The following is a 12,806-nucleotide window of genomic DNA, read 5'->3' as shown; positions in this document are numbered from 1 at the left end:
TGTTATGGAGGCTTCAAGTGAGGATCTTGGTGGTCTCCAGGGCAAGTATGAGGACAATCTATTTCCTCTTATAGCCTTGAAAGTCAGTGTCAAAATTTTGAATTTGCTTCAGTGTGGGAATGGAGACCATATAGTTTTTAGATGGTATAGGTTGCTTGGATTTATTGGAACTTGCTGAGTTTCGAGTCCAGCAAGACTGATGCTTTTCACTTGTTAGTTTAGCTGGAGTTCATAGATTCCAAATGGAATTTTCAAGTCAGGGGTTTGTTTGTGCATGTTTTGTATCCAAAGAACCTCTGTTTTGTTTGCATTGCGATGGAGTTTGTTTTTTGTGCTTGTTTGGATGGCTGTGAAACACATACTCAGCTTTTTTGTAGCTGAAGGGTCCTGGTCCATTGGTTGTATGAGCTGAATATTGTCTGCATAAATGCATATCAAATGTTCAGATCGATTGTGCTAGAAAGGGATTGAATCTGGCTAGGACCTAGCCATTTAGCCTTGGCCTCTGCTAGTCTTATTACCATGATATGGTGATCTACAGTATCAAATACTGCTGAGAAATTCAGTAGCACTCAAACTGCTCCCTGGTTTCTATCTTGATATCTAAGTAGATCATTGAGTAGGATGCCAAGAAGTGTTTTCTGTTCCATAGCCTTTTCTGAATCCTGATTGGTATGCATATTCATTATGGGCATCCTGAAAACTTCTGGTCTAGGTGTAAAATTTAGCCTTTCTGCTTCTCCAGGAAAGGTATCCAATCCAGGCCAGTAGATTTAATATTATTTTGAAAAGGACTGCCTCATGTAATCAGTTGATTTTGCCACCCATTTATGAAGAGCTTTAACAGATCTATAGATGATGCTGATGCGCTTTGACTGTTCCCTGAAGAGGTAGGGAGGTCTTATTATAGCTGTATTGAATGCAGCTTGCTATCCATTTGGCCAAAGTCCTTTTTATTAATACTAGGCCTGGTTAGATGGGGTCGAAAGAGACAAAAAAATTGTTGATCTTGCCTGTATCTCTGTGTTCTCTCCTTAGAATATACTAGAGCTCATTTACAGTCTAGGGAGTATATCAGTCTTTCTCTTCCATTCCTCTGCAGTTTTGGAAAGAAAGTGGGGAATGAAATCGATTTATTAAAATGAAAAGCTGTTACCAACTTCGGTAGGAATTTGGGATGTGGTCTGAGTACCACTTTGTTGTGGAAGAATTGTAGATATGGTGGAGTAAGCACTAGGGCTTGCAGCTTGCTAATTCTCCTGACTGAGATCACTGCTACTAGGAATAGGACCTTCCATGTAAGAAACTTTAGTGTAGTCCACATTGGTTCGAATGGCTTTCATCTGCACTGTTAGTATTATGTTGATTTCCCATGGAGTTGCCAGTTTTTGAACCAGTGAATGCAAGTGGAGTAATGCCTTCATGAAGCGGGACACCAGTGGTGGTGCTGCTATGGAAAGACTGTCAATCCTGTGGCGATATGCAGCAATGGTGCTGAGGTGAAGCCGAACTGATGAAGTTTGCAACCCTCTTCTGCATAAATGATAAAAGTAGTCCAGCAAGAGCTCTGGTGAGTAATTGAGCGGGATTACCCTATGTATTTTGTACTAATTCATGTAATCTACTCATTTTAATGCGTAGTTGCGATGGGTTGAGTGCTTCCGGGAAGAGAGAGAGACCTTTTGTATATGGTCTGGGAGCAATAATGGTGCTAAGTCCTCGTGTTCAGTCTCCATGCTGTTAGGTAAAGAGACTGAAGCAGAGGGTGGAGGAGCGTACCACCTTCTTGAGTCAGCAGATTTGGGTGAAGCTCTAATTACCTTGGTTGTTGATCAGAGAGTTGTTTCGATAAGCGTAACATGGTTGTCTTGGTCTTGCTGGTGCTATAAGGATTATCTCTGCTTTGTTCTGCATGCACTTCTGTACTGTTCGAGCAATGAGTGGAATTGGTGTACAGTAGTCCCGTGGACCACAATAGGAGAAACGAGTCTTGCGATTCCCTCGTTGGGCTGGGTAGAATTGAGCAGAATCTTTGCAATTTCATATTGCGTTCTGTTGCAAATAGATGTATTTGAGGATGGCCCCAATGAGTAAATATATCGTCTGCCACATCTTGTTTTAGTTCCCATTCGTGAGGGTGAAATATTCTACTGAGTCTGTCCTGCTATGTTTGCTATACCCCACAAGTAGGTCACCTGAAGAGTGATGAATGTTCAGTCGCCCAATCTCATATTAGTGTTGCTTGTTTTCAAAGGATCAAGGAACCTGAGCTTCCTTGTTTGTTTATGTAAAACACGGTGACTTGATTGTCCATGTGGATCATTGTTTTCCTCTTCAGGAAGCACTCGAACACCAGTAGCACATTCCGAATTGCTCTGAGATCTAAAAGATTCATTTGGTAATTTGCTTTTTCAGTTAACCATTGTCCCTGGGTTGATAGTGCAGCAGGTGTGCCCCCCAGCCCTAGATGGAACCATCTGTGGTAAGAATCAGCTGGTGAGGGAGTGGTTTCAGAGGTGTCCCCTACCATAACACTCTTTGCTTGAGCCACCAAGTTAAGTCTCGCTTCAAGGCGTTCGTAATTGTTATTGTGGCTGACATTGGTTGACTCCGTTGTGACCATTGTGTCTTTAGGCCCCATTGTAGTCTTCTCATGCGCAGTCTTGTTAATGAGACTACATGGATGACTTCCGCCATATGCCCCAGCAGGATGAGAAGTTTGCGCACCCTCTGTCTGGTGCGGTGCCTTAATTGTAGAGCAAGTAGTCTCAAACTTTCTGTCTGTCCTTGGGTAGAAACGCTCTCATGGAGATAGTCTATTGTTGCTCTAATAAACTGTATGGAATGTGTCGGTTGAAGGACTGATTTTTTGTAATTGATCATGAAGCTTAGGGCTTCTAGGCAGCATATTGTTCACAGATCCTCCTGAAGTGTTTGTTCTGTCAGAGACACTATTAGCCAGTTGTTGAGATATGGAAAAATCCGTAGTCCTTTGCGGTGAAGATGAGCCAGAGCCACTGCCAAGCATTTGGTGAAGACTCTTGGGGCAGATGAGAGTTCAAAGGGGAGTACCTTGTATCGGTAGTGCTCTTTCCCTATCTGGAAACTTAGGTAGTGCCAACATAAAAAATACATTGGAATGTGAGCATATGCATCCTTGAGGTCAAGGGAGCATATCCAATCATTCAGCTGTACTAAGGGAGAATGGATTTGAAGTTTACCATCTTGAATTTTTCTCTTCACAACATCTTATTGAGAGGGTAGAGGTCTAAGATTGGGCAGAGATCCCCTGTTCGTTTTGGGATGAGGAAGTATTGGGAATAGAATCCCTTGTGAATGAGTGCTGGCAGAACACGCTGGATGGCATTTTGCGCTAATAGCTTTTTTGCTTCCAGATGTAATTGCATGGTTTGAGAATGGTCCCGAATTTGTGGGGCTTGATGAGGTAGATTTGGGGAGGTGATAACATTTAGGTGGTATCCGAAACAGATGATGAACAAGACCCAGTGGTCTGCAGTTATATAGGCCCTTGCTGTTTGATATGCTGAAAGTCTGCCCTGACTTGTAGTAGAAGCTGTGGCCTGCTGGATTCTAAAAACCCTGTTGGTTTTTAGGAGTTGACTGTTGCTGTTGTTTTTGTGACCTGCATTGCCACTGGCGTCCTCTTTGTGAAGGCTGTTGTCTAGAACGGGTAAATGTGAATTGGTTATTTACTCTTTTGGATAATACAAGGACTAGGGGCACTCCATGAAGTTAGCAAGTAACACATTTAAAACTAATCAGAGAAAATTCTTTTTCACTCAACGCACAATTAAGCTCTGAATTTATTGCCAGAGGATGTGGTTAGTGCAGTTAGTGTAGCTGGGTTTAAAAGAGGTTTGGATAAGTTCATGGAGGAGAAGTCCATTAACTGCTATTAATCAAGTTGTCTTCGAGAATAGCCACTGCTATTACTGGCATCAGTAGCACGGGATCTACTTAGTGTTTTGGTACTTGCAGGTAATTGTAGCCTGGATTGGCCACTGTTGGAAACAGGATGCTGGGCTTGATGGTTCCTTGGTCTGACCGAGTATGGCAAATTCTTATGTTCTTATGAGTGTGGCTGTTGGTATGGGCTTGGGCAGTATTGTGTGTACTGCTTGTAGGTCCTTTTCTAGAAGTACGGTTTCTTATATTGTGGCTAATATCTCCTGAATGCCGGTGGTCTGTTGCAATGTCAGGGACTGGACTGCCACATTTTGTTCCTTAATCTGTGTGACATTTTCTTTTAGCTTGTCACCAGATAGGTTGCCCCCCCCCCCCCCCAAACAAGGGAGGTTTGCCAGCTTGTCATTATACATCTTCCCTTTTTGCATTTGCTGTAAGCCATGCAGTGTGCCAAGCGGCAATGGATGAAGCTGAGGTTTGCGAGATTGTCTCGAATGCCTTGTAGACCGATCTTAGCAAGTGTCCCATCCCCTCTTCTGGATCTTGTAGCGGTTGTGGCGATATTTGTTCACTGGTCTCTGAATGGACAAAGGGTTTTAATTATTGGAGATACTCATAAACATATTGGATCATGTAAAATCGATGCTGCTGAATGCATGATGTGAGCATGGAGCTCAGGAAAATTCTTTCTTCCAAACGCGTCTTAAGATTCTGTTGTCCTTTTCTGGTGGCATGCTTGCATGAAGCCTGGTCTTCTTAGCTTTCTTCATTGCGGATTCTACCACAACTGACATATGTGGGAGTTGAACCATACCGTAGCATTGGGATTTCTTTAGATGAAATTTCCGATCAAGTTCCCTGGCTTCTGGCAGATTAGCTTTTGGGACTCCTAGGATTTTAGCAAGACCTTATCTAAAACCTCATGAGATGGTAGTGCTGATGGCTCTGACGGAATATCTAAGATCTTGAGAATGCCGTATACTTCCTTGCATAGGTCTGGCATTTTCCGTACCTCCACCTTTAACGTATTTCCCATCTTCTCAACAGACTTAGAGTATGTTAAGTCCTCAGGTAGAGACGTGTGCTCGAGAGGTTCTTGTGGTTTGTCCGATTTGTAGACAAGTAGATGATGACTGTGACAAGGGCAGTGAGTGAATAGTGTGGGGATGGAGGAACACTTGGCGCATTGATTCTAATTGGAGACTCCCAGCCTGCTACTGAAGGCGCTGGGTTATTTTCTCCTAGCGGAGATGGGGGATGGGCTCCCCTCAGTTTATATCACATCCAAGATCAAAATTGGGAGGTTTTACCTGGGAATGCAATGTAGTAAAAAGACCTGTTATAATTGAAGTAATCTGGTCCATAGCCAGTTTGGACCTAGAATTTGGAGCTGTTGATGGAGCTGTAGGTAGGGGAACCCTGTAGTATGATAAGATACACATGCAGTTCAAAGGTCTCAGGAAATAATAGCCTGTATGCAAAGCCTTTGATACTATCATTTCCTATGCATGGGTCTAAGACCTTTTAACCCTAATCACATCAAGAGATTCTATCTAGATATGCTAAGTAACACGCAGATATCAAGCACTGTGATGAGCCTGCCTCAGGAAGCAAGAACAAGAAAGAACAGGAAGTAATACCATATAAGGACAAGGAGGGAATATTGGTGTGAGAAAGATAAGAACTGTATAAAGCTGTGCTCTACAGGGAAACAAGTGGCTGGCTTTTTTTTTTGCTACTTTGCTGGCAGTAGGCAGAGACTAGATCCTAGTATCTATAGAACTCTTTGTACTTTATTTGCTTTTAAACAAGGCTTCTGTAATTTTTCCTTTTACTCCTCTTGATAATAAAAGTTCTTTACTTGTAAGAAGACTGCCTAAGTTGTTGTTTAAGAAAAAACGGATTAACAAGTGAGGCGGCGAATCTCTGAGGTGCCCACAGACCCTTGGAGGAGCAGTGGCTGCCCTATGGATAACCGAAGGTGGGGAGTGAAGCGGCAGGCACTGTAGTGGTTCTTTTATTCGTACCTTCTCACACGGGTAAAATTCCTCTTGGAAGCATGGTTGTCTCTGCTTCCTAGCTGAGAGTTCAGATAAACTCAAGCAGATTTCCAGGTCATTTTAGGAGGACTCTGAAGACCTTAGAGACAGAGGTCTATGTGGTGATGACCATAGTTCTTGTGAGAATATCTGTAAGATTGGTTCAACAAGAATTTTGCCTGAAGGCTATAGTGGCCTACGTGCCCTTGATAATTCGCGAGTCTGAGATATGTTTGTAGATGTTTGTGAGTAGAGAAGGTGTGGGTTCAAGTCGTTTTGGGGCCAGCTTTCCCACCTGTTTATGCTGCTTCTTTTCCTCGCCTGGGAGATGTCGTCCATTGGAGTGATTAGTTTTGCATTGTGATGCTTCATCACTAGATAGCTTGCAATGCACCTCGGGCTGAGGTGCATTGCACAATGGGGTTGTGCTCTCAGGTGCTTTCCTATGTGTTGCATCAGTGCGAGGTGCGTCATGTCATGGAGTTCTGCTTCAAGATGCGTCGTGACATGGTGCATCTGCACCCATCGCATTGTGATGCGTCCCCACGCGGTGCTTCGTTTCTTGGTGCATTCTACGTCTGGGGTTTTGACACTTTCTTAAGCGACTCTTGAGACCACAGCTAGATGCATAATTTTTGGTAGACCCAACGATGCAGTCGATATTTTGGCGCGTTTGTTTGCCTCTGGAGCACTAGCCTTTGAAATCATGGCTTTAGGCTCAACGGGTTTGATGAAGCTGCACCTAGTTCCACTGATGAGGCTTTTTTTCTGTTTTACCTGATAGTGCTTTTCTGGGCCTGGGAAGGAGTTCATGGAGTGCCGCAGTGAGGGTGCATGGCTCCTCAAAGATGATCTTCCTTCCTCCTCACGCAATCTGGCAATTTTAGCGGCTCTCTGTCCCTGGGCCTGTGGAGACATTCTTCCAAAGTGGGATCAGTCTGCTTGGTCATGGTATGGGCCGAGGCGCATATAACAATAATTGTGCCCACATTGACAGTATTTGAAACCCAGAGACCTTTTATCCATCATAGTTATCACTGAAAAGAGCTGTTTGGGTATCACATAGTGAGAATTGTTTGAACTGAGGAGCAGAAAAGATTTGCATCTGGCTTCTGACGCGGATGAAAAAGACTGAGGAAGCCTGAGCAGGAGGATGGTATGGTAACTTCCGCACATGAGCAGAACATCACAATTCTGCTGCTTAGAGAAGATTCCGGACTGTGCGTCGTCAGGAAGACGTCACCCAAGACAGCATGGCTAATGCAGCCTGCTTATCGATGGAAATTATACATACTTTCAGAGCAGAAATATGTGATACTTTATAAATTGTGTGGCTTCCACCACACAGTTTATAAAATGCTAGCATAAATCTTGCCCACTTGGACTGCCCATAAACTGGTACAGATTAGGAATAGAAACTAATCCTAATATTTTAGATGTATAATGACACACACAATAGCCCAGAATTAAACGCAGAGGTATGTGTGTATTACAAAGGATGCATTACACCACTTCTGAAAATACTTACTTGTGCATGTGCTTTGAATTGCCAATTCACCTAGACCCTCCAGGATTTCATCCCAAACCTCCACCAGTTCGCCCAGATCACCCACTCAAAACTGCAGACAAAACACACGTGTGATTTCAGTTAGGCTAGTCAATTAGCTAATGCATTCTTGTATAGCGCTTACTTGTGTATGAACCTCTGAACCATGCCTTGAAATGCCCATAAATCGCCCCTTTTTTTCCTTTAATGTTTACGCATGACACTGCTAGTACTGATGCGCTTCAGGCTTTTCTAAAATATGGCTTGCACGCATACATGCTACTTACATGTGTAAAGGTTTTTGAAAATTCTGCTGCTGAAATAGGAATTTTTTTGGAGTTTTTATTATAGTTAAAGTTTATTTTTTTATCTGAAGTTAGGAATAGGTAAATTGGTGTGTTAAGTAGAGAATTCTTTAGTATCTGCAGACATGGAATGTGTTCAGATTTGCTGTGATTTGAACTTTGATCTGTTTATAAGCAAGTACTGCTAGGGACTTGACACAGCAAAGATGCTACCTCCTGGAGAACAAAATGGTTTGGCACAGTACAAACAAGAGAAAATTGCTTGCTAGGTAAGTAAGCTGTTAAACAGTGCCTCCTACTTGCTACAAAATTGCAAAGTGCGGAAATAGGAAGCTGGTGGAATTTCTAATTAAAGAGAAGAGGAAAGATGAAAATGGCACTCCATTTAATGAATTGATGGCTTTGGAAAAAAGCTAGGAAAAATGGGTGATGCAAGTCATATTCCCAGAAGAAGAGATACTGCCACACAGGAGAAATCACCTGTTGGCTCTGCTTAAGTCAGTGTTTCCCAACTCTTTCAAGTCCAAGGCACACCTGCAGTAACAAAAATATTATATGGCACACCAACCTCCACGGGACAGAGAGTGCAGATGTAGAAAGGGCTCATTTGGTCTAATAGAAGAGCTAGGGGAAAACTGAAAGCCCCACAAGTCTCTCTTCCAAATTTTAAAATGAAGAGAAGAGGGGACAGAGATGGACAGGAACCCATAACAGTGGATCAGCTCCTTCTATATAGAAGGAGCTGATCCACTGTCTGTGTATTGCGGGCAACCAGCTCATTTAGTTTGCTGCATTTGGCTGCCAGAGCTCCTCCGTTGCTGCTGCTCTCAACACGGAGTCCCATCCGACACTTAGTGCATGCTTTCCTTGTCTCACTCAGTCTAAAGATAAGTCAGAGGCTGGAAGGCTTGAAAGAAAGAACATTGGGAGGGAGGCAATGAGGAGGTACTGTATGCATCGTGTGTGCCACACAAAGTGGAGCCTGGCTATCCATTCCTTGCATGTTGGCCATTAATTACCACACTGTAGGGCTCATGCTGTAACTAGGAAGAAGCGGCATGCATTATTACATATGTTCTCAGAAAGGAGTTTCTAGAAGTTGAAGAGCCACTGATGGCGATTCTTGTTGCTATGACAGCACATCCCCAGTAATGCTCTAGATCTGAGCCTCAGACAGTGATTACTTTTTTTTTCATGTCTTAAGTGATCAGGTCTGAAAGCACATCAGAGTGTCATGGCACACGTTGGAGAAACACTGACTTAAGTCGTTGCTTTTCTCAGAGGACAAGAAAGATGCAGTCCTCATACATGGGTGACATCGGATGGAGTCCACCCTGGAATTTTGATCTCAAAGATTCTAAAACTTTCATCATGTTCTAATGAGCATGTGCAGCTTTAGTTATCACCCTGCCCCCTAGGCAGAGTCCCTAAGTCTCTCTTTTTCCATGGAACTGTGTGGTTTCTGTAGCCGTGTGGTCACAGTATTCAGCTTTGCTCTCTCACGGTTTTTCTTGTGATTTTTTTTTCTGGAGCTGTAGCTCTTTTTCTAACAGAACCTTCTATTTTTTACCTTATGGTATTTTTATTTCATTTTTTCTTCCTTTCAAACTCTTTGCCAGTGCATGGTGGGCCTTAATCACTGTGCAGTCTGGCAGAGACAAATGTTTTTCTTTAATAAATACTGCACCTGCAGTTTAGTTCCTGTGTCCTCCCCTTGCTCTGTCTGGTTTAGGCCCGGGGCGGTCCGGGGGCGTGGCCGCGCCCTCCGGAACCGCCCCCGGGTAGCGTCTAGGCGCGCCAGCGGCCCGCTGGCGCGCGGGGATTTACTTCTCCCTCTGGGAGGCGTAAATCCCCCAACAAAGGTAGGGGGGGGTTTAGACAGGGCCGGGGGGGTGGGTTAGGGAGGGGAAGGTGAGGGGAGGGCATTAGCGAATTCCGATTTCGGAGCGGCCTCGGAGGGAACGGAGGTAGGCTGCGCAGCTCGGCGCGCGCCGGCTACATGAAATCAGTAGCCTTGCGCGCGCCGATCCAGGATTTTAGCAGATACGTGCGGCTCCGCGCGTATCTACTAAAATCCAGCGTACTTTTGTTTGCGCCTGATGCGCCTACAAAAGTACGCGAGGGCGCCCTGTCTGAAAATCTACCCCATAATATATTATATAAAATAGCAGAGTATAATGACTATTGTCCCTTCTGAGCGGCCGAAGTGCTTTAATCCTTGGAGATGTCACATATAATACCAAACCCCTATTACTATCCAATATTGTAGATTTTAGTGCACTAATCCCCCCTCCCCCTCCCCCCTCTTTCCCTTTACCAAGTGTCCCATCACTGGTGGGTTAAAGATTACAGGTATTGGATGTATAAAATGTATGCTGTATGTGCAGCAAATGCCTCCTAGCTCAGAGGATTTGCATTTTGCCATTGGAGGAATGGGTGCCACAATTTCTCAAACTTTGTCAGCCATCAGTGTCTGATAGCCGTAAGGCGATTTAAATAATAAATTTTTCGGAGCCTCTGAAGCACAATGGATGTCGATGGAATTTATTTATTTATTTATAACTTTTTTATACCGAAGTTCAGGTAACAGAGTTACTTATCACTCCGGTTTACATTACAACAGGTAGTAAACAACGACAGCATATGTCTTACAATGAACAAGGGAGTGAACAACTTGGATAACATAACGTGACATAACTAGGAACAATAACAGTACGCACTATTAGAGCGAAACGAGCCCATGGGGATGGAGATTTGCTAATGGGGAGGGGGGAGGAAGTTTGTTCGGGAAGGGGGGGAGGAGGGAGTAATTTATTATTAATGAGTAAAAACATGAACATAGGTTCTGGGTGTCGACAGTGTGAGAGCAGTTTGTGGGAGCTATGGAAGACTTAGGTAAGTTAAGGGAATGCTTGACCGAACAGTCATGTCTTGAGTCTTTTTTTGAACGTGTTAGGCCAATGTATCAGCCTTAGCTCCGGAGGAAGCAAATTCCACTGTTTGGGGCCTGCTGTGGATAGAGCTCTTTTACTTAAAGATGTTTTCATGGGAGGTGCGTGGGTCTTTCCATGAGAATGCCAGCGCCCCCTCCCCCCCATGCTGCTATCACTACCTGTGTACCCAGAAAAGGAATCTGATTCTCTGTGTCAGTGTCGGACTGGGTGATTCTCAACAATATAGCAGCCGTGTCCAGATCTATATGAGAAACTAACATTGTATTAATAAGATGTTTTATCCCCTCCCAAAACTTCACTACATGAGGGCACTCCCACCACATATGAAAGTATGAACCATCCAAGCCACATCCCCTCCAACATTTACTGTTGGCCATAGTGGTAAATTTAGCTATTCTAGTGGGGGTGAGATGCCAGTGAAACAAACGTTTATACCCCTGTTCAATAATACCAGCCGAGATAGAACTTTTCTGGATATTAAGAAAACAGGCATCCCACTCTCTATCTTCTAGATGATGCTTTAGATCTGTTTCCCAGGCTTGGATATATTTTGGAGGATGGACAGGTTTTGTGAATAACGTAGCAAATTTTTTAAATCACTTTTGTTACAAAACGTGCTTTCTCACAAAACCCCTCAAAGTCTTACCCTTAGAAAGATCTAACTTCACGTCCGTCCCGGAAATAAAATGCCCCAGTTGAAGATAAAAATAAGCATCTGAGTTATCAAAGTTGAACTCAGTTGCCGCCTCCTCAAAATTTTTAATGTGTGACCCCCCCCCCCCCCCCCCCAAATTTGCCCAAGGCGCATGCACCCCTTATTTCCCCACATCTTTTCCCTTATACTAGAGCAGCCTGGAGTGAAGTTAATATTGCCAAAGATGGGAGTACTATAAAAGTTTTTCCTCTGTCCAACCAATATATTTTTCCATTTATCCCAAAGTAAGGGCCACCGTTGGCGGCATCCTCTTCAGTAACAGACTGCCACTTTTCGGTAACCATACCAAACAGGACAAAGAGCTGGTTCTCAACAATGAAGTCTCTAAGCTCATCCACCGTTTATCCTGTCCACAAAGATGCCAACTAGCTATTGCTTTTAACTGTGCCCCCAAGTAGTATCTCTGTAAGCAAGGGACCACCATACCATCTCTCATCTTAGGCCGAAGCATTGCTGTCCTATGCACCGTGGGAGGCCGCCTTCTCCAAATATAATGGAACAGTTTGTGCTGCTTATCCTCTGAGATGGAAATAGGTAGATTTTGAAATAAACAGCTTAATCTGGGTAAGATATTCATTTTTACCACAGAGATTCTCCCTAGCCATGAGGTTGTCATCCTTTCCCAGGTTTGCAAATCTTTCCGAATCAACCCCAAGACTTTCTCGAAATTGAGTTTAAATAACTGTTCAATTGAGTCCCCCACTATCACACCCCAGCAGTGGCTATCTTGAAAGGAACACACCTCATATTGCGGTCATTTGTTCTGATGGGAGATTGATGTTCAGAAATTCGGATTTTTCCACATTTAACTGATATCCTGACACCTTTCCAAATTGCACAAGTTCATTCATGAGATAAGGTAAAGAGTCCACTGGGTTGGCTACCATGAACAGTACATTGTCTGCGAACATGGACAATTTGTACTTCTCCCCTCTACCTTGATGCCTTTGAATCTCTATATGTTTGCGAAGCTTGATCGCTAAGGGCTCTAGATAAAGTGCAAACAACAACAGGGAGAGGGGGACACCCCTGTCTGGTACCTCAGCCAATAGGAAATGTCGGAGAATAGCCCCCATTGACCTTGATGCATGCACTTGGGTCAGAATATAACTTTCTGAGCCACGTAAGGAAATTTTCCCTGACACCAAATTGTTGGAGTACAGTAGACAGATAATCCCAGTGAACTCTATTTACCACAACCCTTTGTTGTTCTCTCAATTATTTTTCAATCCAGTAATCCACCTTGGGTCTCAACACCTGACCATTCAGTTTATTTAGGAGGCTCCTATATTGGACAGCATTAAAAGCTATGGTGAAATC

General features: G+C 43.7%; 1 protein-coding gene across 4 annotated transcripts in view; it reads left to right on the top strand.

The window, feature by feature from the left end:
• Positions 1–12,806, top strand: part of MPP5 (membrane palmitoylated protein 5) — a 246,730-nt gene that overhangs the window by 31,431 nt on the left and 202,493 nt on the right. The gene's annotated exons all lie outside the window — the stretch shown is intronic.

This window comes from Rhinatrema bivittatum, chromosome 4 (genome assembly GCF_901001135.1).
Source record: "Rhinatrema bivittatum chromosome 4, aRhiBiv1.1, whole genome shotgun sequence".
In the NCBI taxonomy this organism is placed as follows: Eukaryota; Metazoa; Chordata; class Amphibia; order Gymnophiona; family Rhinatrematidae; genus Rhinatrema; species Rhinatrema bivittatum.
This window is presented reverse-complemented; position numbering and strand designations above follow the sequence as displayed.